Here is a 26,834-nt window from a genome sequence, read left to right as displayed (position 1 = left end):
GAGTGAAGTATTGTTGTAATTCTTCTGGCGGTTGCAGGTCACCAAATGAGTCGAAATAGTAGGCGGTATCCACACTTTTCATAACATATGATACCCAGTGGATGCGGGTAAATTCACAATGCCACATTCACCGGTTTTCCACATAGTCTTCAGTAATGAATCCCGCATAAACGCACCAGGGAATCTTAGTATGCTGAATTTGTTTCTAACAAACTTAAGAAGATCAGTATTTGTGAGAGGTCGTTCTGGTAGTACAGCTAATGGGCTTTTTAAAAATTTATGATTAGACGAAGCCCTTTCCTGTTCAGTTTCAAGTATAGTCCTTTTCCGATGACTGTGGCTTCCACCATGGGTTTATGTCATCTTGCCTCTTCTAACTGGGCTTGGGAGTTTTGTGCGTTCTTGACCGTTCGAGCGATAGCTACAGCACCACCAGCGAGGGAACCTACCGCCGAGAGCGCGTAGAGGACTGGGATAAGAAATGGAAGAAAACTGCCAGATATCTTTGGTATTGGAAGAACTCGAGGTGCTTTCACCTATCCTCTTTTCTTCTTCCCCGCGTCTTTCTGCTTCATTGCGTTTTTAGCTGCATACATCGCTGTCAGGATACAGTTCTTCAAATAGCTCTGCTTCCCGCCCTTGTCCTGCTTCATTCATAACTCTCTTGAAATTCGTCACTCCTAAACCCAACTTAATTTTTCCTTGCATGGTTTTATCAACAGCAAATGCTGCGATGCGTTGACTTATACCAATATCTTTTCTTCTCCGTATTGCCTTAGCCTTATCAGCTAAAATCCTATCAGCAATGTGACGACTTGATAGATCTTTGTTTGCAGCGTATGCAATTTCATGTATACACGCTTCGTCGAGCAGATTAACCACCTTATCACCTCGTGCCAAGCATTTCTGAAGCTTTGTCCCAGGTCCACAGTAGTTATACCCAGGGATGTGTAATTCCACTGGCAGTTTGTCTAGAATACCACCACCTCCTCTAATGTGTCTCCTAGCATGGATGGTATGCTATGTGGTGGTTGTGAACTATGCGCCCCCATTATATAGCAAATCGTCGGAATCAATCCAACTGTTTTGTGTGGCAGGAAAACCAAGCCATTTGACTAGTGCTTTATTTCCATGACGTCGTATGACTCTCCCCACGAGAAAAACATGCGGTTCTGAGCTTTTCTGCAACTCCTCGGTGTAGAAGCAGCCTGCAATTTCTTCACCTTTACTATCCTTCAATATATAAGTTCTAGTATGCGTCTTTGCACTTTTGAAACTGCAAATGTCTCTGTTGACCAGTTCGGTAAGTATGATTTCTGAAATGCTGTCTTGTGTTTTGAGATACATACCAAATCATCTACATTAAATTTCTGTCATCGTGAATCCAGCATTTTAATGCGATAGTACACCGTATCTAAATTTCTGTCAGCGTGAATCCAGCATTTTAATGCGATAGTACACCGTATCCATGAGTCCATTATCACGAACATCGATTGGTCTCATTTTTATTGTGGTGTGTTTGGTTCGATTATACTGAGCAATTATTTCAGGGAGGATATCTGTCCATTTGTATGAACTTCGAAAGTTAAAATGCATCCACATTCGACATTTTATTGTTCTGTTCAGACGTTCCACGACACTTGCCTGCAGGTGAGTGAATGTTGAGTAGTGATGTATTCCATACTGCTGCATCACGGTCTTGAAATACCTATTGTGAAACTCTTCGCCGTGATCGGTTTGGAGGTTGTCTGGGTATTGATTCGTCGATGTCTGTAGCAAACGCTCAAAAACATCCGCGACATTTCTACCAGTTTTTGTTTTAACAGGTAACTCCCAAGCAAATTTGGAGTATGTATCAATAAGCATTAAAATATATTTGAATCCATTATTGTGACGTCAATATTCCTTCCTATCTACAAGATCAGCTTGCCACAAGTCATCCAAAGTTAATCATAACTTGCTTACGAGGGTATGTCTTGCGTGCTCGTTTGTGCAGTTCACGAACTACTGTCTCCATACTCATTCGATGATACCTCTCTCTCTAAGTTCAGAGGTTATTGAAACAACCTCATTCGAATAAGCTGTATTACATGCAGCAGCTGATGCCATGAGCCATTGGGGTCGTCAGAATATATATACTGCGGGATTCGATTGTTCACTGCTTTATGCTCAATGTAAATACCATCACCGCCGCCGCTGCTGCTGCTGTTGTTGTTGTTGTTGCCATTTTCGCCTTCAAGTATTGGTTTTAGAATGGTTTTATATTTCTTGTTGCCCATGTACATCAGTCATGTGCAGTATTTATCAGTATGCTTCCCTCTCAGTAACTGAATAATTTATAGGTTTTTTGGTAGGTCTTAGGAAAATAAGATTCATTAAGCCAGGTGTTCTCTCAAACCGCCTGTCACCAATCTGTATTGTGTCATCAGTTACAGTTGTAGGATGCGTACGCAACATGTACGGTCTTCCCCTGCTAACGCTGAATGTTCTATCTATCTGACCAGGGTCGTGACGGATAATGTATTCTTCAACGGAAACACCATCGTTATCGTGTGTTTTTGTTTTTGCTGAGAGCTGTCGGAGAGATTTAGTAACCGGCTTAAAGGTCTCTCTTAGTGTTTACTGTTGAACCACATGCCCTAACCTTAGCAACCGAAATTTCTCACGAACTGCTTTCCACGCTTGAATCACTTTCTGCTTCGTTGACATCTTAGTGTATACTAATCAGACATCTCCGCAGCGTTAGACTTTATATATCCACTCATTTTCTTCTTCCTCTTACTATGTACCTGCTCCCCCTTCTCAACAGTAAGGAACTCTACATATATTTTCCCCTCAATAGCCTCGACCTTTTCAATTAAGTCGGCTACTTTCTTACCGAGTCCATTAACTAACTCATTTAACGCATTCACCATTCTCAGAAGAGTCTGGTAATACGTCTCTAGTTCTCTGCGCATACCTCCAACATATGCACAATAGCCTGAATTTTCGCATCCATATACAGGCGAATGTTCTGTCTATGTACACCCATTCTTTCGGGTTGAGAGCTAGACATACGCGCGAATTTGTCCATGGTGCAGTGTACACTGATGTGCTATCCTCTCTTACCGTACTATGTATGCAGAAACTCTTGAAAGTTTCGCCTGTACCTACCCTCACTCAGTTTTCTTATTTTATCAATAATGAGAAACACATACTGTGAATGATTCCAACAATCTGCACATATCTTTACAAAATCGTTGAACGACATGTCCATTTCGACATGTGCCTGGTAGATGTGTTTTAAATTCAGATTGTCTTGTTTGAAGGCTATAATGCGGTTTGCATTATCCCTAACCAACTGTTTCGGGATTCTGGAATATGTTTAGCTATAAAATACATCAGCACCCATATGACGACCGAAACAGAAATATTTTCGAATTTGGCCTTAGTTTTCGACAGCAACATCACCAAATATAAAGACAGTGTTTGGCTTTGCTTTTTCAGGTGGAAGGATATCACCACTTTCGTGAAGTATGTCGTGTATGTAACACCACCTACACCACATAATATCTCCTGCAATAGCTGATACTTGGGTTGGAACAGTGCAACCACTCTAACATTGGAGAAATGTTTTCTGTCAACTATCTGCTTTGAAAGTGGGTCACAATATTTCTCTTGTAGTTGCAACACTTCTCTAGTGGTCGCCACTTTCATGAATGATGATGAAATGATGAGGACAACACAAACACCCAGTCATCCCGAGGCAGGTGAAAATCCTTGACCCTGGCAGGAATCGAAACCGGCACTCCATGCTCAGAGGTGTAGACTCCAGTGGTCTGGAGTCACACTCACACACACACACGCACACACACACACACAATAGCTGTGTCTGCACATTGTAAAGGACTCAGACCCATCCGTTTACATATATATGAGGTGCGACAATAAAGTAGTGAGAATGATTTTCTTTGCAAGATGTGGCAACCCTGCAGGCTTGCATAGGCACAATATCTTTGACCTTTTTCTATAAGCTGCTTCTAGTCCAAGCGGAACATCGATGCAACTGCTCAGTTGTGAGTTGTGCTGTAATAAGTTATACGTGTTTGTATCTCTCGTCACGGAAATGGAACTGCATAATATTGCCCAACGGTATGCCATTTCTTTTTGTGTTAAATTGGGTGAAAACGCTACAACTTATGGTAAGTTTCAGAAGGCTTTTAGGCTTTTGGAGAGGAAGTTATGTCAAGAGCTCAAGTTTTTCATTGGCATAAAATGTTTAGTGAAGGCAGAACGAATATTGAGGATGAAGACTGCAGTGGACGACCATCAACCTCATGGACGGATGTCAACTTGGCCAGGGTGCATGAACTCGTACTATCTGATCGAAGATTATCCGTGAAAATGATTGCAGAACAACTGAACATCAATTGAGAAACGGTTCGTCTAATAATAATTGACGATCTTAGTATGAGAAAGATTTGTGCAAAAATAGTCCTCAAAAATCTCACACCACAACAGCGAGAAACACGGAAAAATGTGGCAGCCGATCTTTTAGAGCAAACGGAAATCACTCCAGAATTGTTGAGTCATGTTATCACTGGTGATGAAAGTTGTTTTTTCAGTACGATCCAGAGACAAAATGCCTAAGTTCGCAATGGTGCTCAAAGGTATCACCCAGACACAAAAAAAAAAAAAAAAAACTCGCATGTCAAAGTCAAAAGTGAAATACATGCTTGTGTGTTTCTTTGATTCCAAGGGAATTGTTCATAAAGAGTGGGTGCCTCCTGGACAAACAATTAACCAATATTACTGCAAAGAAATTTTAGAAAGACTTCGTAAAAGAGTTCTTTGTGTCCATGCCAACATTGCTAATAATTGGATTCTGCATCATGATAATGCGCCATCCCATACTGCTCTGTCAGTACAACAATTTTTAACCTCAAAACAAATTTCAGTACTACCACAGCCAGCTTATTCACCAGATATCGCTCCATGCGACTTTTTTCTATTTCCAAGAGTCAAGACGTCGGTCAAGGGACACCATTTTCAAACAACACAAGATGTCCAAAAAGCTGTGACGAGTGTCTTGGAGGATATTACAGAAGATGAGTTCCAGAAATGTTACCATCAGTGGCAGAAGCGCTGGAAAAAGTGTGTGCAATCGGAAGGGAAATACTTTGAAAGAGACAACACTAAACTTGACTAAAACGGTAAGCAACATTTTTTTTCACATCAGTCTCATTACTTTATTGTCACACCTCGTATATTTCCAACATCAGTTCTAGGCAAGTAAACCGAGAACTTTTTATGCATCAGTGAAATTATCTACTACAGGAATTCACCACAGAAACACTGCACCGAGATTTCTTCATGCAAAAGTACACTACATTACTGGTGAATTATAGAATTTTCACTGTTGATCAACACTATTCTCACTGCTTCTGTAAATTATCAGCATTCTGATCGAGTGAATTAAATGGTTATGGAGCACTCCCCAGTTATAACTAGTTCTCACGGTAAGTAAGAGGGACTGCAGCAGCCCCTAACTACAGATTATCATTCTGCATGTTAGCAACCCAATCGTCCACTTTTCTTTTTATCAATTTCAACACCTGCGTTTGTCTAAATAAGAATCAATTCTGCAAATACTGCTTTTTAAACCCCCTTGCTTTAATTACGTCATTGAACGAGCAGGGAGCAGAACACTGATGGTTCACGTGGACAACACATCGTCTGGTATATATTCAACAGTCATAACCATTTAGTATTATCACTCTCGGTTTGTTGAATAAGGTCTGTCATGCATGTGTTTGATGCACAAACGATTCAGTAGACAGCAGTCAACAACTATGTACCTGCTCGAATATCTTTATACACGTGTTCCTGTTGATGAAGACAAGACTTGTAATCTGCACTGTTGCTGTAGTTTTTCTTTTCCTTTTTTTTAATTACAAAGGGATCCCAGTGATGTAATAAAGGTACAGGACATAAGTTATGCATTCAGGACATACTCCAGCAGTCCAGACACCCTAACCACAGCTAGTCATGTAATTCCAAGGCAGCTCGTCCAGTAGGGATGTAATCGACCTGCAACCCTACCACCTCAAACCAGCTATTCTCTTGTCAACAGCCGCCCCCGCAGCTCAAGCAGTTATCCACATTGTCGTCAGCAGTTCACATCATGGCTCCGAGAATTTGGTGTAAGTCTATCCTTCTCCATAATTATTAACAGCAATTCTGTGTTTTTATTTATTTACATACATGTGTTGTTTGGAAGGCTGTGATTGTGACGCTCCTATTTTCCTTTTTGCGCAGCATCCTCAGAAGAGGAGGGGGCGTATATGTAGGGGGATATTTTCATGTGGTAAGGAAACACAAAATCAACTGCAGACACAATGGCATTTAATGGGGGTATGTGATCAAGTTGCTGTTGCAACTTTAATCATCTGATATAATTTCGGATAAATAATGTGCAGTGGTATAATTTATTTTTCCGTTGCTAACTGCAGGGCAGCTCCCACAGATGGTGGTGGATTGTGAAATGGAATGGGACCCAGTAGGTGAGTACACCACAGTGTTTACCACTGCAGAGAACGAGATTTGGGGTGAAGTAGATTACCTCCTCGACACAATCGAGAGGGAGAAGGAGGAGGAGGAGTTGGAGACGGAGTTGGTTGAATGTGAGTACATAACAGTGTTTAATACCATAGATTTTAATCTTGCCAGCTTTCTGTGAGGATTAAAATACAACTGATCATACAGATGAGCTGAATGTTGATTTCACTGAGAGAGCTGTTTGAATAGTTAGAGTGCCAGAGGTCCTTAAGCCCACTATTTTATTACCTCCGTAGACTTGCACTGTAGCTCATTCTCACACATATCTGATAGCTTGATTCGAGTGCCCCTCTGAATGTGTAATGATTCATTCAATGATACTGAAAAGTTTCTAGAGGTTCGTAATTTAATGAGGAAGTATTACAGGTGAATTCATTCTCAGTGCTATAGCAGATAAGTTAGTAAGTCAACCCTGTGCATAGGAATAAGATGTTATCTGAATTCTAAATGCTCTGAGGAATTGTAACCTATTGAGTGATTAACGATTATTATTTACCCAGTGCTTGCTATATATGGTTTTCTGTCACAAACCTGGGAAGCCAATGTTCTAACTGAGATGTTGAAGCGATGTATGCCCAAAGCGTGTTCATTGCATAGTAAACAGAACCACCTAGACAACTCAATTTTTATGAATTACCAAATATGGAAACAAATTTCTCTGTTAATATTATTTTATGACTGAGAATTACATAATTTATATATAAATATCTAAGGTAGTCTCAGATGCACAGTGAATAAGTAACTGTCATTCTGTCTACGTATTTCATGCATAGTAGTCAATTAAAGCTGCTTTTTTTCCCTTACTACATCTGAATGCGAAATGTCAATAATCCATTGATTTGCGCTATTGTATAGAAGCAGAAATAATCACGTCAACGCAGTGGATGAGCATAAGTTCACCTCTCAGATTAGTGATTCAGTGAGGTGATGGTTCTTTAATCATGTTTGTGAACATTGTCCACTCATACAAACCTACGGAGCTGCTCTATTGCAGTACATGTATTTTCGTGCAATAACATCCGGAGATAACTCCTTTATTCATCCAACATCATCTAGAAGCATGGTTCTGTTTCACAAATGCACTTAAAAATCAAGAAGGAACGTCGTTTTTTGGAATATGGTTGAAACATCTTTGGTTTTTCCCTGAGAACACTATACTGTTAACCTCTAATGCAGATAAACTACAACAGATGATAGAGCAACTTAATAGAGAGAGTAAGTTTGAAATTCATTCATGCTTTGGTTAAGGTAATGTATAAACACACAGAGATAATGACTAGATGATGTGATAAACTGACTGGGTCCAGCTTCTCATGAGGTAAACTGAACAGACTGGGACAGGAGTGAAAAAGCCATAACCAGGGAAATACATTGTAGCTGAGGATTTTTTAATGGGTGCTGTGAGTTAAGAAAATACAGAGGTGGCTCGTTCTACAGCATAATAAGGACTGAGGACCTGTATCACAAACTTAGTATGAGATCACAAGCCTAGAGGGCCGAGCTTCATCTTCTTTCTATCCTTTGGAAATTATATGTGAGTTGCTTTAACTTGGTGTAATAGTCATACGTGTAACATGTGTGATATTGACATGTAGAGGTTGTTATGAGCAGGTTGGTTCAAATGGCTCTGAGCACTATGGGACTTAACATATATGGTCATCAGTCCCCTAGAACTTAGAACTACCTGAACCTAACTAACCTAAGGACATCACACAACACCCAGTCATCACGAAGCAGAGAAAATCCCTGACCCCGCCGGGAATCGAACCCGGGCGTGGGAAGCGAGAACGCTACCGCACGACCACGAGCTGCGGACTGTTATGAACAGGTATCTGCTGTAAAAACGTTACTAAAGCCGAAGGCCGAATTCAGAAGGGGCTACATGCAGAACATGTGAAATGATCAAATTTCTGTGTGATGGAGCTAATTTCAGTTAATTATTATATGGAGGTGGTATACCAGACAGTCCACCGGTCACCAGTGCTGATACCTGACTCACCAAGGTGGCCTCACTCTCACCACCACTGATGTGGTACATGTTGCCACTCGATGATTGCCCCCACTAATGGTCACCAGTACTGGTGATATTAAACTCCACCAGATCAGCCTCACCACCATTGGCACCAAGGCTGAGTATAACATTGTATGATGATGATGATATTAAAATGCACACATCAAAAAAAGTTTTGCATCACCTCTGTTCCGAGAGTTCCGGAACCTGTACAGAAAATTGGAATAGATATCAACATAAACATCGTTTCCGCCCTTTTTATTGCTCATGAAAACCACACATTGCATGCTGTACCACCATACAGCGAGACCTTCAGAGGGCGCTACCTAAGAGCAGCAGAATATACACACATTAAAAAAAAAGTTTTGCTTCACCATGGTTCCGAGAGTTCCGCAACCTGTACAGAAAATTTGAATAGAGATCAACATAAACATCGTTTCTGCCCTTTTTATTGCTCATGAAAAGCACACATTGTATGTTTTATCACCATACAGCGAGACCTTCAGTGGTGGTGGTCCGGATTGCTGTACACACCAGTACCTCTAATATCCAGTAGCACGACCGCTTGCACTGATGCATGCCTCTATTCGTCGTGGCATACTATCCACATGTTCATCAAGGCAATGTTGGTCCAATTTGTCCTACTCCTCTATGGCGATTCGGCGTACATCCCTCAGAGTGGTTGGTGGGTCACGTCTTCCATAAACAACCCTTTTCAATCTGTCCCAGGCATGTTCAATAGGGTTCGTGTCTGGAGAAGACGCTGGCCACTCTAATCGAACGATGTCGTTATCCTGAAGGAAGTCGTTCACAAGATGTGCAAGATGGGGGCGCGAATTGTCGCCCACGAAGACGCATGCCTCGCCAATATGCTGCCGATATCGTTGCACTATCGATCGGAGGATGGCATTCACGTATCATCGTACAGCCGTTACGGCGCCTTCCACGACCACCAGCGGCATACGTCGGCCGCACATAATGTCACCCCAAATAGCAGGGAACTTCCACCTTGCTGCACGCGCTGGACAGTGTGTAGGCCTTCAGCCTGACCGGGTTGCCTCCAAACACATCTCTAACGATTGTCTGGTTGAAGGCATATGTGACACTCATCGGTAAAGAGGAAGTGATGCCAATCCTGAGCAGTCCATTCAGCATGTTGTTAAGCCCATCTGTACCGTGCTGCATGGTGTCATGGTTGCAAAGATGGACCTCGCCACGGACTTCGGGCGTGAAGTTTCGCATCATGCAGCCCACTGTGCTCATTTTGAGTCATAACACGACGTCCTGCAGCTGCAGGAAAAGCATTATTCAACATAAGCTGGCGTTACTGTCAGGGTTCTCCCGAGCCACAATCCGTAGGTAGCGGTCATCCACTGCAGTAGCAGCCCTTGGGCGGCCTGAGCGAGGCATGTCATTGACAGTTCGTGTCTCTCTGTATGTCCTCCATGTACGAAATACATCGCTTTGGTTCACTCCCAGACTCCTGGACACTTCCCTTGTTGAGAGCCCTTCGTGGCACAAAGTAACAATACGGATGCGATCAAACGGCGGTGTTGACCGTCTAGGCATGGTTGAACTACAGACAACATGAGCCGTGTACCTCCTTCCTGGTGGAATGACTGGAACTGATCGGCTGTCGAACCCCCTCCGTCTAATAGGCGCTGCTCATGCATGGTTTTTTTACATCTTTCGCTGCGTTTAGTGACATCTCTGAACAGTCAAAGGGACTGTGTTTTTGATACAATATCCACAGTCAACGTCTATTTTCAGGAATTGTGGGAACCAGGGTGATGCAAAACTTTTTTTGATGTGTGTAGTTTTAGAGATAACGAAAATAAATTGAAAACAAACATTTTTTTTTCTCTTGCACACATAGCATCTTCTGCAGTTCCAGTCACTTATAACATGGTCTGTTGTGTGTGTGTGTGTGTGTGTGTGTGTGTGTGTGTGTGTGTGTGTGCGCGCGCGAAAAGTTACGTGGTCTGTCATAATAAGGCCGGCCGCGGTGGCCGTACGGTTCTAGGCGCTGCAGTCCGGAACCGCGGGACTGCTACGGTCGCAGGTTCGAATCCTGCCTCGGGCATGGATGTGTGTGATGTCCTTAGATTAGTTAGGTTTAAGTAGTTCTAAGTTCTAGGGGACTGATGACCTAAGATGTTAAGTCCCATAGTGCTCAGAGCCATTTGAACCATCTGTCATAATAATGTGTAACGCATCATATTTGTACGAATTTTGCTGGTGTAGAAGATTTTATAATATTCACAGATTCTGCTTCGAAAGACTTGTCTGTCTTTCAGTCTGAAGACATTGGGTGATCTCCAACTCAGGAGATGACGCCATCCGTAGTTTGAGTAAGTTCGCCGCCGATAAAAAAAGATAGTATTTCATTTACACAGGACATATTATTTCAATGTTTTTTTCTATATGAGCCTGATTTTACTTAGCCAAGGACCACTTTCAGAGAGTGGCACTTACACAACGTTTGAAAACATGCTCCTGTTGCCCATTGAGTTCTTCATCTGTGACAGATAGCAGATATGTCGCATTATTCTAGGAGGGGCAGTCTTTCTGAGAAATACGCTTAATGGCTTGCTGGAAGCGTCCTGTTGTTGAGTCTTTTGCCCATCTGTGACTGATTTCTGCAGACTGGGAACAGTGTATCGCTGCTGCCAAGTGGATCTCTTTGTGTACCATCAGCGACAGGATAGAGAAGCCCTGGAAAATCGCTATCTCTACTTAAAGGATGGGGAGAGGGAGGGAGGAGGGGAGGTAGGAGGTGAGATAAAACTTTTTCTCAGCTGGTTGGTTTGTATCCGCAGATCAAGGTGAACTCACTTGCAGCTGCTGCCACTCTCACCTGGGGGGATCTTTTGGGGTTTGTTTTTGTGGTGTTTATGTCATTAAAATGTTGTTTATGAGTGGTGTTTTTTCAAGACAATTTTGATGTTTAATTCGAGCAGTGAAGCATTTCCCATCAGTTGTGGTAGTGTGTGTTGGTCTTCTTACACTTCGGTGATAGATTTCTGCCCTATCCCTTCTTACCATATATCTGTGTACAAGCTCCTCAGCAGTTATACACTTGTGGATCGGTAGGAGGCAATTCTTCTTACACTTCAGTGATAGTTTGCTGTCCTATCCCTTTTTCCCATGTATCTCTGTACAAGTCCCTCTGCAGCTATATCGCTCAGAGTCAGTGGAATAGGACAAAGTTGCCGAGAAATAATGAGAGCACCATTTATTTGAATTTCGAGCACCAGGGCTGCAGTGTGTTTGTCGAGAACAGTGCAATGGAAGCCATCTGTCGGAAACTTCGATGTCAAAGAGCGAGGCACATAGGGTCGGGAAGAAGTGTCATCTGGTGGTGGCGGCGGAGGTGCGAAGTTATCTCCTGCACTGTAGACTGACCGGTCATTTCAAAACAAAATCGCTATCAGCTCAAGCACAGGCAATAGTCTCTATGAGTTGTCTAATGCATCTACAGACCATCCTGCTGCATCACCATTGTTTGCTGAAAAGTATTCCCCATATGCTTGTTTTTTATCACCTCTTTCCATTCCCCGTGTCTATGGACGCAGTTCTCAGCTGTAAGCTTACAGGTAATACAGTTATTAAAACCCTCTCTGTCCATCAATTCACAACTGGGGGCAGGGGCAGCTGTAAGATAGTTCGAGCGCCCTCTGGTGGCGGTATTGTGGACAAAAGCTGTCGATCTTCAAACTTCGAGGCAAGCATTAACACGAATGCAATTAGAAAAAGTGAGGGCTGGGGGTGACAAAGTGTGTGGCAGAGTGTGGAAGCAGCTGTAGAATAATCTTTCCCACCAGTTTGCAAGTGGGGGAGGAGGGGGAAGGACAGAGGAGTGGTGGTGGTGACGTAATGCAATGTTGTCATATCTACAACCCAGGGTGAGGAGGCCCCCCCCCCCCAGGAGAGTCACCAACTTGGATAAATTTAGCAACAATGCGGTCTGGCGTCGCTTTGGCTTCATTCTCATAGTAATCACGAGATTGCTCGTGTTATCATACAAAATTGCACCCACTGTCATAACTCCAGGTGTAGGTCCACTGTTTCTACACTCATGCTCATAAATCAAGGTTTTCGTCTGGCATGATCCAGGAACCAGACCCCAACCCCTTAATGTCCTTGAAAGGGACCTGTATGGAGGTCGTGGTTTGTTGGTGTGGTGTGTGATTATGACTGGTGCACGTACACCCCTGCATGTCTTTGACAGAGGAACTGTAACAGGTCAGCTGTATTGGAACGTCATTTTGCACCAGTATGTCCGCCTTTTCAGGGGTGCAGTGGGTCCCACCTTCCTCCTGATGGATGATAATACACGGCCCCACCAAGCTGCCATCGTGGAGGAGCACCTTGAAACAGAAGATATCAGGCGAATGGAGTGGCCTGCCTGTTCTCCAGACCTAAGCCCCATTGAGCACATCTGGGATGTTCTCGATCAATGTATCGCTGCATGTCTTCAAACCGCTGAAACACTTCAGGAGCTCCGACAGGCACTGGTGCAAGAATGGGAGGCTATACCCCAGCAGCTGCTCGACCACCTGATCCAGAGTATGCCAACACGTTGTGCGGCCTGTGTACGCGTGCATGGTGATCACATCCCATATTGATATCAGGGTACATGCGCAGGAAACAGTGGCGTTTTGAAGCACATGTGTTTCGGGGCGGTTTTCTCAACTTATCACCAATACTGTGGACTTACAGATCTGTTTCGTGTGTGTTCCCCATGTGTCTATGCTATTAACGCCATTTTGTGTAGTGCCACGTTGTGTGGCACCACATTCGACAATTATCCTTAATTTATGAGCATGAGTGTAATATGACGTCAGGTTGGTTGCAGGCCCTCAACTGACCTCCTCCTAACCAACACGCAGCCATTACTGGCACTGAGGCAGAACTGGTTTTTATCAGAAAACACAACAGACCTCCACCCTGCCCTCCAGTCCGCTCTCACTTGACGCCAATAAAGTTGCAAATGGTCATGGTTTGGGGTCAGTGAAATGCACGCTACAGAGCACTTGGGCCAGAGCTGTCCTTGAAGTAACCGATTTTTAACAGTTCATTATGTCACTATTGTATCAACTACTACTCAAATTGCTGCTGCAATTGCAGTATGATGCACCAGAGCCATACACCAAACACGATGGTCTTTCCTCTCGGTACTAGGCGCCCAGTCCGGAACCGCGCGACTGCTACGGTCGCAGGTTCGAATTCTGCCTCGGGCATGGATGTGTGTGATGTCCTTAGGTTAGTTAGGTTTAAGTAGTTCTAAGTTATAGGGGACTGATGACCACAGCTGTTAAGTCCCATAGTGCTCAGACCCATTTGAACCCTTTTTTTTTTTTTTTTTTTTTTTTTTTTTCCTCTCGGTAGTGCCACGTGGCCGATTGGAGCCCAGTCTTCTTGCGACCGTACGTTCTCGTGACCACTGCTGTTAGCAATTATTGGCTACATTTTTGCCAGGTCTTTCTGCAGTATAGCAGAAGGAACATCTAGCTTCTCGTAGCCATATCACACGACCATATTCAAACTCAGTAAGGTGTTGATTATGGCGTCTTTGTCATCTTAAAGGCATATTTGACCAAAATAAACTCACCACGTCCAATCTCAAAGGTAACTAACGTAACAAGACCATTACATCGTGTATTTCAAGCAAACCTGAGATGCATCCTCATAGAGGCGCTACTTGCGTCACTCATTCGCGACTGGCGCGAAACTGGAACAGACATCATCTTACAGATGTAGAAACACCCCTACTGACTTTCGTTTATGCCGCACAGCTCCTCCTCGGTATAGCAAATTTTTCTGTAATTATATGTGGGTAAAGGCAAGATAATGGCATAAACAAGACAAAGAATATTATTAAAATTTCAGTTATAATCTTTTGAAGCTTATCGCATCACAATAAACACATAGGTGCAATGCTATGAAATAATATGAAATGGAACAAACTCGTCAAACCAATAATAGGCAAAGCAAATGGAAGAATTAATGTTGGCAGCATTCTGGGAAACTGCAGGACGTTTGTTAAGAAACCGCATGAAATACACTAGGCGACGTATTATGAAGTATTGTTCCAGTATTAGGAGCCCTTATCAAATATGCATGACAGCTGGCATTAAACGAATTCAGATACATATTACTAAAATCGTTCGTAGGGATTTCAGAAAGTAAGCTACACATCTCCTCCCATGGCAAGGCCAATGGGCAGCAAGAGTACGTATAGTCAGAAGACAGCACAGTTGAGCCTCACATGTTGTTGTCATCAGTCCTGAGACTGGTTTGATGCAGCTCTCCATGCTACTCTATCCTGTGCAAGCTTCTTCATCTCCCAGTACTTACTGCATCCTACATCCTTCTGAATCTGCTTAGTGTATTCATCTCTTGGACTCCCTCTACGATTTTTACCCTCCACGCCTGCCCTCCAATGCTAAATTTGTGATCCCTTGATGCCTCAGAACATGTCCTACCAACCGGTCCCTTCTTCTTGTCAAGTTGTGCCACAAACTCCTCTTCTCCCCAATTCTGTTCAATACCTCCTCATTAGTTATGTGATCTACCCATCTAATCTTCAGCATTCTTCTGTAGCACCACATTTCAAAAGCTTCTATTCTCTTCTTGTCCAAACTATTTATCGTCCATGTTTCACTTCCATACTTGGCTGCTCTCCATAGAAATACTTTCAGAAACGACTTCCTGACACTTAAATCTATACTCGATGTTAACAAATTTCTCTTCTTCAGAAACGCTTTCCTTGCTATTGCCACTCTACATTTTATATCCTCTCTACTTCGACCATCATCAGTTATTTTGCTCCCCAAATAGCAAAACTCCTTTACTACTTTAAGTGTCTCATTTTCCAATCTAATTCCCTCAGCATCACCCGACTTAATTCGACTACATTCCATTATCCTCGTTTTGCTTTTGTTGATGTTCATCTTATACCCTCCTTTCAAGACACAGTCCATTCCGTTCAACTGCTCTTCCAAGTCCTTTGCTGTCTCTGACAGAATTACAATGTCATCGGCGAACTTCAACGTTTTTATTTCTTCTCCATGGACTTTAATACCTACTCCGAATTTTTCTTTTGTTTCCTTTACTGCTTACTCAATATACAGATTGAATAACATCGGGGACAGGCTACAACCCTGTCTCACTCCTTTCCCAACCGCTGCTTCCCTTTCATGCCCCTCGACTCTTATAACAACCATCTGGTTTCTGTACAAATTGTAAATAGCCTTTCGCTCCCTGTATTTTACTCCTGCCACCTTTAGAATCTGAAAGAGAGTATTCCAGTCAACATTGTCAAAAGCTTTCTCTAAGTCCACAAATGCTAGAACTGTAGGTTTGCCTTTCCTTAATCTATTTTCTAAGATAAGTCGTAGGGTCAGTATTGCCTCACGTGTTCCAACATTTCTGCGGAATCCAAACTGATCTTCGCCGAGGTCGGCTTCTACCAGTTTTTCCATTCGTCTGTAAAGAATTCGCGTTAGTATTTTGCAGCTGTGACTTATTAAACTGATAGATAGACATAGCCAGCTTAATTCGTTCCAGAATCTTACTCAAAGTGCAAAAAACTCGTTAACTGAAACAATTTATCCCATATACATTAACGTAAAATGTGATAATGCGTTCCATGTAGCAAGTGTACTGAAAATTTTATCTTATTGCTTCCATGTATTCAAAGAAAATTATACATACAGCGTTATGTACTTTATTATAAATGATACAGAACCAATTATTTTTACTAAGAAGCTGCCTATAGCCATTTGTTTCTGCCAACGATTCAACACTAGGCGAAATTGGACGCAGTATTATCCTCAAATAAATTGCCGCTGCTTTATTGGGGGTGATGATTTTCAGTGTACGATGCAACCGATTAGCATGTTTTCTGCTCTTATTGCGCCGGAAGAATGCCGCTTTGCTGTTGCCGCCTCCTCCTCCTCCTCTTCCTCTCCTCTGAAGAACTCATCTCCACAACTTCCTGCTGTGGAGCACACTGCAACTCCATACGCTCTTCGGTGGTCATTTCTTGTCTGTGATCTCCTACGAGCTCATCGATATCATTGTTATCCACTTACAGTCCCATGCTCTTGGCCGAAGACATAATCTCGTTGACTACAGGCTCCATAGGTACCTACTCAAATGTCGTAGAGTCGCATTCGACAACGCACTGCAGCCAAAGCTTCTTCCATGCAGAAGTGAGGGTTCTCTTTGTAATACCTTCCCACACCTTTTAGATCATCTTGACGCAGGCGGCGATGTTGAAGTGATATTTCCAAAACTCTCTGAGAATGAGATCGAAGCTTCAGTCAACTCAAAGCAATGCTCGGAGAGTGCTCTAGTGTAGAGCTTCTTAAGTTCGAAATAACCTGATGTTTCGTAGGCTGGAGGAACGGAATTGTGTTGGGAAGCAGAAATTGTATCTTGATGAATTGAAATTCTTCAAATAGGTGGTCTTGTAGGCCTTGAGAAAGGTCAGGAGAGTTGTCCATAACAAGGAGTGGCAGATTCATCTCAAGCAAAAATTTTTTCACCGAGGGATCAAACTCTTTATTGAACCAGTCTCAAAAAAGACCACGAGTCACCCAAACCTTGTTGTTGGACCTCCACATCACATTTATGGACTTTACTCTTCTTGAAGGCTCGTGGAGTTTCTGAATGGTAAACAAGAAGCTATTTAATTTTCAAATCGCCGCTTGCGTTGGCACAGAATACCAGTGTGAGACGGTCTTTCATTGGCTTGCGACTGGCAACGCATTCTTCTCTGCTATTATTAAGGCACGCTTCGACATCTCTTCCCAGAATAGACGCGTCTCGTCACAATTACAAAATTTTTGTGACAGAAACCCTCAAAATCTTCGAAAAAAAAACGTTGAAATGTGTGTGAAATCTTATGGGATTTAACTGCTAAGGTCATCATTCCCTAAGCTTACACACTACTTAACCTAAACTATCCTAAGAACAAACACAGACACCCACGCCCGAGGGAGGACTCAAACCTCCGCCGGGATCAGCCGCACAGTCCATGACTGTAGCGCCCTAGACCGCTCGGCTAACCCCGCGCGGCCAGAATCTTCTAGCATCTTGCAAGTTGCTGATGAAGTTCTCTTTTGCCTTTGTGTCGGAGCTGGCGACTGGATACCGGTTCTTTTCTTAAACTTCTCGAATTATCCACGGCTTCCCGCAAACAGTTCAACTGCTGATGCTCCTGGCGTCTTCTTCATGAGTTCGGCGAAAATCATTCTCGCATTCTCACAGATGATGTTATCGTTAATAGTGTCGCCTCTCAATTGCTTTTCATTTATCCATATAAGGAGGAACCTTTTGACATCGTCCAGATTACGAAACTGTTGTTTTGAAACTCTTGTCATTCCCCTTGAAGCATCAGTCTCCCTAATCTTGTCCTAGTTCTTGAGGATAGTGCAAATAATTGATGTAGACCGGTTGTAATGTGCTTGCTAAATCAGCAACGCTCACACCACGTTCGCATTTTTCATTGATTTAACGTTTCATTTCGAAGGTCATTTTCTCTCTCTTATGGCCGTTTTCTTGTGGCCTTATTTTCGGGAACATTTCTACGAAGGTTGTACACAAAATAAACACTATGTGAACACAAGTTTGGAAAAATGCATGATCACAAACTGCATTAAGATGGTAGCAGAAAGAGCGCTAAACCCAGACTGCAGCACGTACTAAAGACATTGTTCATGTGCCGCTGCCGACAGTGAAAGGTGTTCATATTGTTGAACGTTTCTCCCGTTGCACTCGAACGGCTGGTGACCTCACACTAAATCGTCGTCACTCGCTATTCGAAACATTGCTCGTTAAGCGAGTCATTTTTTAGTTTGTTTCGCTTGTTATGAGAATTGCGCGTTAAGGGGAGGGGGGGATGCTCGTTAAGCGAGGTTCCACTGTATATGTTCCGGGTTTTCTGTAAAGACAGTGCGGATAACAGGTTCATCAAAGTGAGCATGTGAAATGGCGCAGTAACCGGAAACGTATCACAATTGAAGTACGCGGGACAGTACGATTCTTCTGCGCAAAACGTCTAAACTGCACCCAGATTTTCCATGAAGTTCTGGCGGCAGGCCTATTGGGGACCAATGTCGCGTCCGGAGCGAGTGAAGTGGTGCCAACAATTTGACCAGGGCCTCGCAGACGTGTGTGATGCTCGTCGGAATGGAATGCCTTCAGCACTGACCACAGAGAATGCGCAGGCAGTCGAGGAACTGATTCGCAGCAAAAGCAGAGTGACTATCGCAGACATTGTTCAACACACGCGCACCTCAATAGGCAAGCTCTTTCCACTCTTAGAGATCGCCTGCAGTATCGAAAACTGTACTCTCGCTGGGTTCCGCGAATGCTGTCACCTGCACATAAACGCGCAAGGTTTACGGCCGTAAAGAGTAACATGCGTGGACAATTAAGCAAAGGCATTGTTCTCCTGCACGATGATGCAACACCACACTTGGCGTGCATAACACATGTTTTGCTCCTATGTTTCCGGTAGGAGGTTTGAAAGCATCCATAGTATAGCTCAGATCGTGCACCATACGATTTGCATCTTTTCGGCAAGCAGAAACAACATCTGAGGGGAAAGAGATTTTCTAGTGACGTCGTTCATACAGCGGTTCTCAAAAAGCTCATTTACCAAGAAGTGGATTTTTATCGTCGATCGACGCGCAAGTCACCGAAGTGGCGTCAAATCGAAAGACTTGCACCCGGCGAACGGTCTACCCGACGGGAGGCCCTAGTCAGACGACATTATTTGTTTACCGTCGAGAAATTGAACCATTCGTGGAATGTTCCGGCCGTTGTTTGCAGAGACTTGGTGACTATGTTGCAAAACAGTGCCATACATCTTTTGGCCTGTCATAATGATGTGTAACATACATTTCGTCGTTATAGCTCATACAAGCGTTTCAGATGCCCAAGGAACTTAAATGAAATCTGCTGGAAGAAAGATGATTTTGTTCTTTCAAAATACAGGATCTGATGGATAATTTAGAACGTGAGATAAATGTTGAAAGCTTGTTTAGTACTCGACTAGGTATACCGAGTCGACTTTATTGATATTATTTTCTGCTTATTTTAACTTTCGGCATAGAAATGTGTCCAAGGTGGGACAATACGTCTGTTTAGCTCTTCTGGGAGATTGCTTAGCATGTGAAACTTCGTGATGATACACATCTAAAGAAAACTGTGTTGTTCACTTCGGTTTGAGAAAGAGTTATTCTAAGCAGTCTGGCGTCCTTCCCAAATGCTGCGGTATTTCGACAGAAGCGCTTGCGTTGTACATTGCTTCACTTATGTTTCAGCGATAAATTGTAGCCACAGTCAGATATTCGAATTGTTTATTCTTATTGCGAAAAAGGCAACGTCAATCGTCGTAAATCCTGCCAGCGTCAGTTTTATTTTTTATTTTTAAGAGACGATGAGTTTCCGTATAGATTGACTGCATGGTCTGGTCATTCTAAAATGCAGATAATCCTGTCAAAATGTGCCGCGTAACTTTTTTGATGTTATTCTGGTCAGATCGATAAGAAACACATTATAAAGGCTGTTTTTTAGCGTTACGAACTTTTTGGTAGTAGAGAGTTTCTTAGTAAAATGTTTTTGCGTATTGTTGTCTTATTATAAGATGGAAGATGTGTGTTGAAAATAACACACTTTGCAGCCTAATCATAATAGTTAATCATCTTCCGATCACAGATTAGGTAAGAGCATCTGCCCGTTCTCTGACGATCCATATCTCTTAAGCTTCTTAGGTGATATTCCATGATGGCGTTCTGGTATTAGATAGCTACTTGCGAGTCTAACGTGAGGCGGACTTCCGCTTCAGACTACGTATTAATGTAGATGCCTTTTATTTGAGACTAACATACTCTAGTAGTTGAGAAGGGATAATAGAAAACTTATTACACATCGACAAAAAAAAATCGCAACACCAAAGAATAATAAATGTAGAGTAATGACATTTTGGGATTACATTTGCCTGGGTAACATATTTAAGTGATTAACATACATTAAAATACAGGGAGCGAAAGGCTATTTACAATTTATACAGAAACCAGATGGCAGTTATAAGAGTCGAGGGGCATGAAAGGGAAGCAGCTGTTGGGAAGGGAGTGAGACAGGGTTGTAGCCTGTCTCCGATGTTATTCAATCTGTATATTGAGCAAGCAGTAAAGGAAACAAAAGAAAAATTCGGAGTAGGTATTAAAGTCCATGGAGAAGAAATAAAAACTTTGAGGTTCGACAATGACATTGTAAATCTGTCAGAGACAGCAAAGGATTTGGAAGAGCAGTTGAACAGAATGGACAGTGTCTTGAAAGGAGGATATAAGATGAACATCAACAAAAGCAAAACGAGGATAATGGAATGTAGTCGAATTAAGTTGGGTGATGCTGAGGGAATTAGATTAGGAAATGAGACACTTAAAGCAGTAAAGGAGTTTTGCTATTTGGGGAGCAAAATAACTGATGATGGTCGAAGTAGAGAGGATATAAAATGTAGAGTGGCAATGGCAAGGAAAGCGTTTCTGAAGAAGAGAAATTTGTTAACATCGAGTATAGATTTAAGTGTCAGGAAGTCATTTCTGAAAGTATTTGTATGGAGTGTAGCCATGTATGGTTAGGTTAGTGTTGTTTAACGTCCCGTCGACAACGAGGTCATTAGAGAGGGAGCGCAAGCTCGGGTTAGGGAAGGATGGGGAAGGATATCGGCCATGCCCTTTCAAAGGAACCATCCCGGCATTTGCCTGAAACGATTTAGGGAAATCACAGAAAACCTAAATCAGGATGGCTGGAGACGGGATTGAACCGTCGTCCTCCCGAATGCGAGTCCAGTGTGCTAACCACTGTGCCACCTCGCTCGGTGTAGCCATGTATGAAAGTGAAACATGGACGATAAATAGTTTGGACAAGAAGAGAATAGAAGCTTTCGAAATGTGGTGCTACAGAAGAATGCTGAAGATTAGATGGGTAGATCACATAACTAACGAGGAGGTACTGAGTAGGATTGGGGAGGAGTTTGTGGCACAACTTGACAAGAAGAAGGGATCGGTAGGTAGGACATGTTCTGAGGCATCAAGGAATCACCACTTTAGTACTGGAGGGCAGCGTGGAGGGTAAAAATCGTAGAGGCAGACCAAGAAATAAATACACTAAGCAGATTCAGAAGGATGTAGGCTGCAGTACGTACTGGGAGATGAAGAAGCTTGCACAGGATATAGTAGTATGGAGAGCTGCATCAAACCAGTCCCAGGACAACTTTCTCGAAAGATTTGTATTCCGGTCCCATCTGTATCCCAAATGTTTTCAGTAGCCATTTCACCGCCATACAATGTTACAGCTAAGTAAACTTGCAGTCCTAGCCATATTTGGGTAAATTGTATATTTGTTCTGAACTGAATCAGTATAGATATTGGTTAGTTCAAGAACGAAATCTATCAATGGATTGCTAAAAAAACTGCCTTGATTCTAATGGTGAATGTACATCCATCGCAGCTCCAATAGTTCCAGGCAAATCATGACAACTATGTTGTGACGTCTTGTTCACACGCCTTGTGGGGAAACAAGTTTTCCTCCATTTAGTCGCTCCATTCCTTCCATTATAAACGCACATAGGCGACGTATCTGATTCAGTTATAGGAGTTGTACTTGAATCAACAGCAGTTGGTGCATCGGTACTGGCAGAAGGCTGAACATCTTACTCTTCACCATCACTTATTTCACTATTTACTGTCACGATGACTGTTTATTTCGACGTCTGGGTCCGCATCAGAATCGTCTACTTCACTCTCATCATCGTATAAAATTCTGTAAATTTCACTATATGAAAGACTTTTTCTTGTCATTTTATATTTTAAACCATTGACAATGATAATTCGGTTTTAAAACATCACAAATAGTTCGCAAAGTAACTCAATGATGGGCCTGTACCAAAATGAAAGTGGAATTGCACTGGCAGAAATTAGTAACGTCAGCAGTTGGGCTGAGTCTGACAGACCTTCACACTTTTTGAAAGACCGCCAAACAATGATTAAACAAAATGAAACCTCATTCACAACATGAGCGCTTTCACTTGGATGTTTCAGGAAGCTAGCAGAGCGCTCAAATCATACCAGCAACCATAAAAATATAAATTCAGGGGAACAAAAACTAGTGGGTCTTACAGACCCAGACCGATCATTTTAGTGTTAAACTGAGGTAAATCAACTGGCTTCCTTGGCCTGATAAAAGTAATTTTCCGGTCTTGTAGTCCTATTGTCAGTATGACAAAAAAATCCTTAGAACAAGTACAATGTTTATTTCTGACTCACCTTATTTGACAGTTGCAGATGCTGATGCACTAGTTCGGAACCACTTCCAGAAAATTCGACCTCCTTAGGCTTGGCCAATATTGCTTGCCCTCCAATTCCAGTTGGTACTTGGCTTGAGCATTTCAGACATCCAGATTGTAGGGGTCGCCAAATCTGGGTTGAAAACCTTTACTGTTTCGTCATGATGGAGGCCAAGGAACCTGTGTGGTATCATCAGATGCAATAAAACAAGATTAAATATTACTTTTTTTTATTTCTCAGGATACATCTTGTCTCCATATCTTCCACAGTGGCTGGTGAATTCGTAAGCTGGAGGGAAATCTGTTGAATCCAGAGGCAGACTTAGGCTGCCAAAGAGCGTTGCATCCGCCCCAATTGCAGGCTAGTGACTTTGAGTGTGCTGGGCTGCCCTCCCATTGGTTCGGAAAGTATTTCCTGTTGCCTGGTCTACTACAGATGAGCACTTCACCACTGTGCGTGTGTTTGGTGCACACCAAGTTCTGGGAGTAGTCTGTCCCTCTCAGATCTCAGCATGTATTGTTCGATCAGATGGACAATGATGTCGGATGCCTTATTGAAAGCTGACCCATGGCCTGCCAGTTCGGTAGGCCGTCTGACCAGAATGATGCTGAGGTTTCAGTGTTGGATGCTGGTTTGTAGTCATACACAGCAGCAAGAGAATGACCAATGCCGGAACAGTCTCACACAAGATGTTACAGTATAATAATCAGAGAGTGGACTGTTAATGACGTGAGTGCTACCGATCCTATTGATTGTCTGACTCAAGGCTAATGGAGTGTGGCTTCAAGGATTTCTTTGCTGTGCGATGTCATTTGTAATGATTGAATTGGTCTTATTCATTATGAGTCGTCAACGGTCTTCAGTTTTGCTGTATTGGCTTAATCAGTTTGTTTCAATGTCGTAAGTGCTTCATGAAACCCCAGATAGGTGCTGTTGTGCCCTACGTTTTGATTCTTACATAATGTTACAAGAGTAACAGAGACAGGTTGGTCTGCATTTGTCTTACACTTTTTCGCTTAGCTTGCTTGCACCCACACATAGCAGTGTTGATGTTGAACTCTCGGTGACTTACTAACAGTGTCGAAATGTTTATGCCTGGTGGCTGGCTCGTGTTGATACTTCCATGTGCTTCAGCAATGCTGGGATGTAGCGACTTAGAAGAAAAATTTTCTCTCTCCCGTTCCCTTAATATCTTGGTCCGTGACAACAGATATTGTGAAAGAAGAGGTAATTATACCATAATGCACTCAAATATGCGTGCATGTCCTTCCACATTTAGTGTGAGAGAAGGAGGCAGAACATTTGTCTGTAAGTTGATGTGAAAATTGAGGCAACTATAAGAAAATTTATATGCTTTATACAGAATCAAGTGTCACACTACAAGAACTGACAAAAATCTCGGGGATCGAAATACCCTTTCTCAGGCCATTTTGAAGTTAATCAGTGAGTTATCTGCAAGGGTTGACAGAACCGAAAATAAGGCCAATGAGAGTATCCTCAAGTCTGTTTAATGTATAACAGCATGTCGACTAAACATAAAGTCGTTGAAGTGCGTGTGGCTATTACGGAGAAATTGTGATTGCTAAGATTGGGGCATTTGGAAAGAGCTAGTCTCTCATAGAAACGTTTAAACATATTACTGAATCTATTAAACGCTCTTCAAAGAACAATTATGATGCAGAAGATGCTATTGGCGAGTTGATAAAGATCTCAGCATAGCAGGATTGATATGACTGGTAAAGCTGTTGCACAAGTGATTGATCAGTTATTCCAGGCGAGAACCAATCGTATCCCAGACAACTTTGAAACTGACTATGACCGTGACTTTCGTAATATGTATATCAAAATGATAGTGAAGCACTACAGAATACTCCACCACTCAAGCATTCCCCTGGCTGAAGGGGAGTATCATGGAATGTTTCAACACAACAGTAAAAACATGATTGAATTTTAGTCTTCGCAGGTCATATAAATGGACTACAGGACTGCAAAGGACACACCAGGAATTTGAAATGGAAAAGTATTGTCATCATGTGCTGTCCTTATGTCTTCCAAAGCATTTGAACTGGCAATAAATGACACAATGACTCTATAAAAACTGTATGCTGTGCACACTATTTTCATGAAGAGGACAATCGACCTGTCAGATAGCCAATACTTGCATCTGCCTGCCTGGAATCGAAGCACATGTTGTACAACTTCAGCAACTTGCTCTGGGGGAGGAGTGACCATCAGCCTTACCTTTATGCTGCGAACATATGAACTGATTCAAAGAGGGCCGCATTCTTTACAAACTAATAATTAACTTTAATGAAGATACACTTATCGATTTTAAAACATAATTCATTCACCAACGTTTCATTATACAGCAATGATTAAGCACTAACTTTTGTGATGTGCTCTTAAGAATATTCATTAGTGCTGTGAGCTTTTCATTTACTTCAGAAAAATATGTAGATTGAATGAACTTGGATTGGGTATAATGATTCACACGCAAGTGGCCTCAAAAACTGAATTCTCTTGGCTCAATCTTTTGATAGAGGTCCACCATCGCTCATAGCATGAAGAGCAATCCAGGAATGAATAAGAAGTCACTAAAACAGCCATTTAATTCTTCAGTGAGGTTAGACATTTTGCATGAATAATACTTCTTTTCTACATGAACTACAGAAAGAGCTTCAGTGATTTTCACAAAACATATGAAATGAGCCGACGTTTTAGTCTCAAAGTCTTTCTGAAACAATTTTAATTTGTTGTGAAAGCTAGACACACACACTGTGCTGAATCACAAATAAGTATTCCACTCGCTTGTAATGATATATTTTCCGTTGTTAAGCGCTGAACAACGTTTGTAATGAAAACCATATCGTACCTAACAATCACTGTGGGTCACCATATTTAGGGACAGATTATCCTTTTTTTCTTTCAGAAACTGTTTGATTGGTTCCATTAATTTGAAAAAAAGGCGTAGAAAACTCCCTACTAATAGGCATCTCACTAAGCAAAACTAAGATTCATCAGGTAGAAGCTTGTCATTGTAAAGTTTTTGTATGAAGGATCTGAACTGTACTCGTATATGTGTTCTGATATTTGAGCAAATGTAGTTGACAGTTATGGTATTAGAACTATCTGACTAATGTGTAGGTATTGCGACTGTTTACCATGTAAATGATATAAAGGCGACAACGGGATGTATAGTTATGTCTGTAATCGATGCAGGGGAGTAGTAAATCTGAACAGTCATGTACGAAGTACTACATTATGTCGATCGTCATAAAGAAATAAATAATTTTTCACACGTAGTACTTGTATCAAAGCACTGTTTATTATATACAGACTTTCCCATTTTAGAGTAAATACAAATGCATACATTATTTCGTAATATATGCATCGTACCGCTTCTCGAGATAAACATCAGACAACAATAGCAAATTATCCTCGACTGTGGTTAGCGACAGTTTTTGGGGCTTCTGTGCCGGGGATGCACATTAGACAGCTGCGCAGCTAGCCAATCAGCGCTCAGTCGGTTTCCGCGTTCCGTATTGTGTAAACTTCCAACATATTTGAGTATTCTTTCATGTTTTACGTGCGCGAGACTACGATTGACTGGTTTGTGTGTGTTCTGTGGATTTTTTCATAATGGCTGAAACACCTAGAAGGCGCCAAGTGTTTTACAAAAAGGCAAGGGACCTTATTTTTGTAAGTGTACTCATTCTGCCAACGTGCGGCAGATTCAGCCAAGCCGGTATGCGAGATTGCCAAAGTTCAGGAAAGCACTGCAGCAGCCTGTGTCGATATTGGTGCACTTTCAGCCGACTTGACAAAGCAGCATTCATTGTGAGCTGAACAGCCAGAGGCCA

At 42.3% G+C, this 26,834-nt stretch overlaps 1 protein-coding gene across 8 annotated transcripts in view; it reads left to right on the top strand.

The window, feature by feature from the left end:
- The window catches only part of LOC124595606 (F-box/LRR-repeat protein 4-like), a 101,155-nt gene that overhangs the window by 13,021 nt on the left and 61,300 nt on the right, over positions 1-26,834 (top strand). For 2 of the 8 annotated variants that reach the window (XM_047134418.1, XM_047134415.1), the window contains exons 2-4: positions 6,113-6,182; positions 6,298-6,393; positions 6,492-6,662. The exons of 5 other annotated variants lie outside the window; for them this stretch is intronic. The gene's annotated coding sequence lies outside the window, so the exon portion shown is untranslated. The remainder of the gene's footprint in view (positions 1-6,112; positions 6,183-6,297; positions 6,394-6,491; positions 6,663-26,834) is intronic. One more of the 8 variants, XM_047134417.1, reaches the window with a different exon arrangement.

This window comes from Schistocerca americana, chromosome 2 (genome assembly GCF_021461395.2).
Source record: "Schistocerca americana isolate TAMUIC-IGC-003095 chromosome 2, iqSchAmer2.1, whole genome shotgun sequence".
Lineage (NCBI taxonomy): Eukaryota > Metazoa > Arthropoda > Insecta > Orthoptera > Acrididae > Schistocerca > Schistocerca americana.
This window is presented reverse-complemented; position numbering and strand designations above follow the sequence as displayed.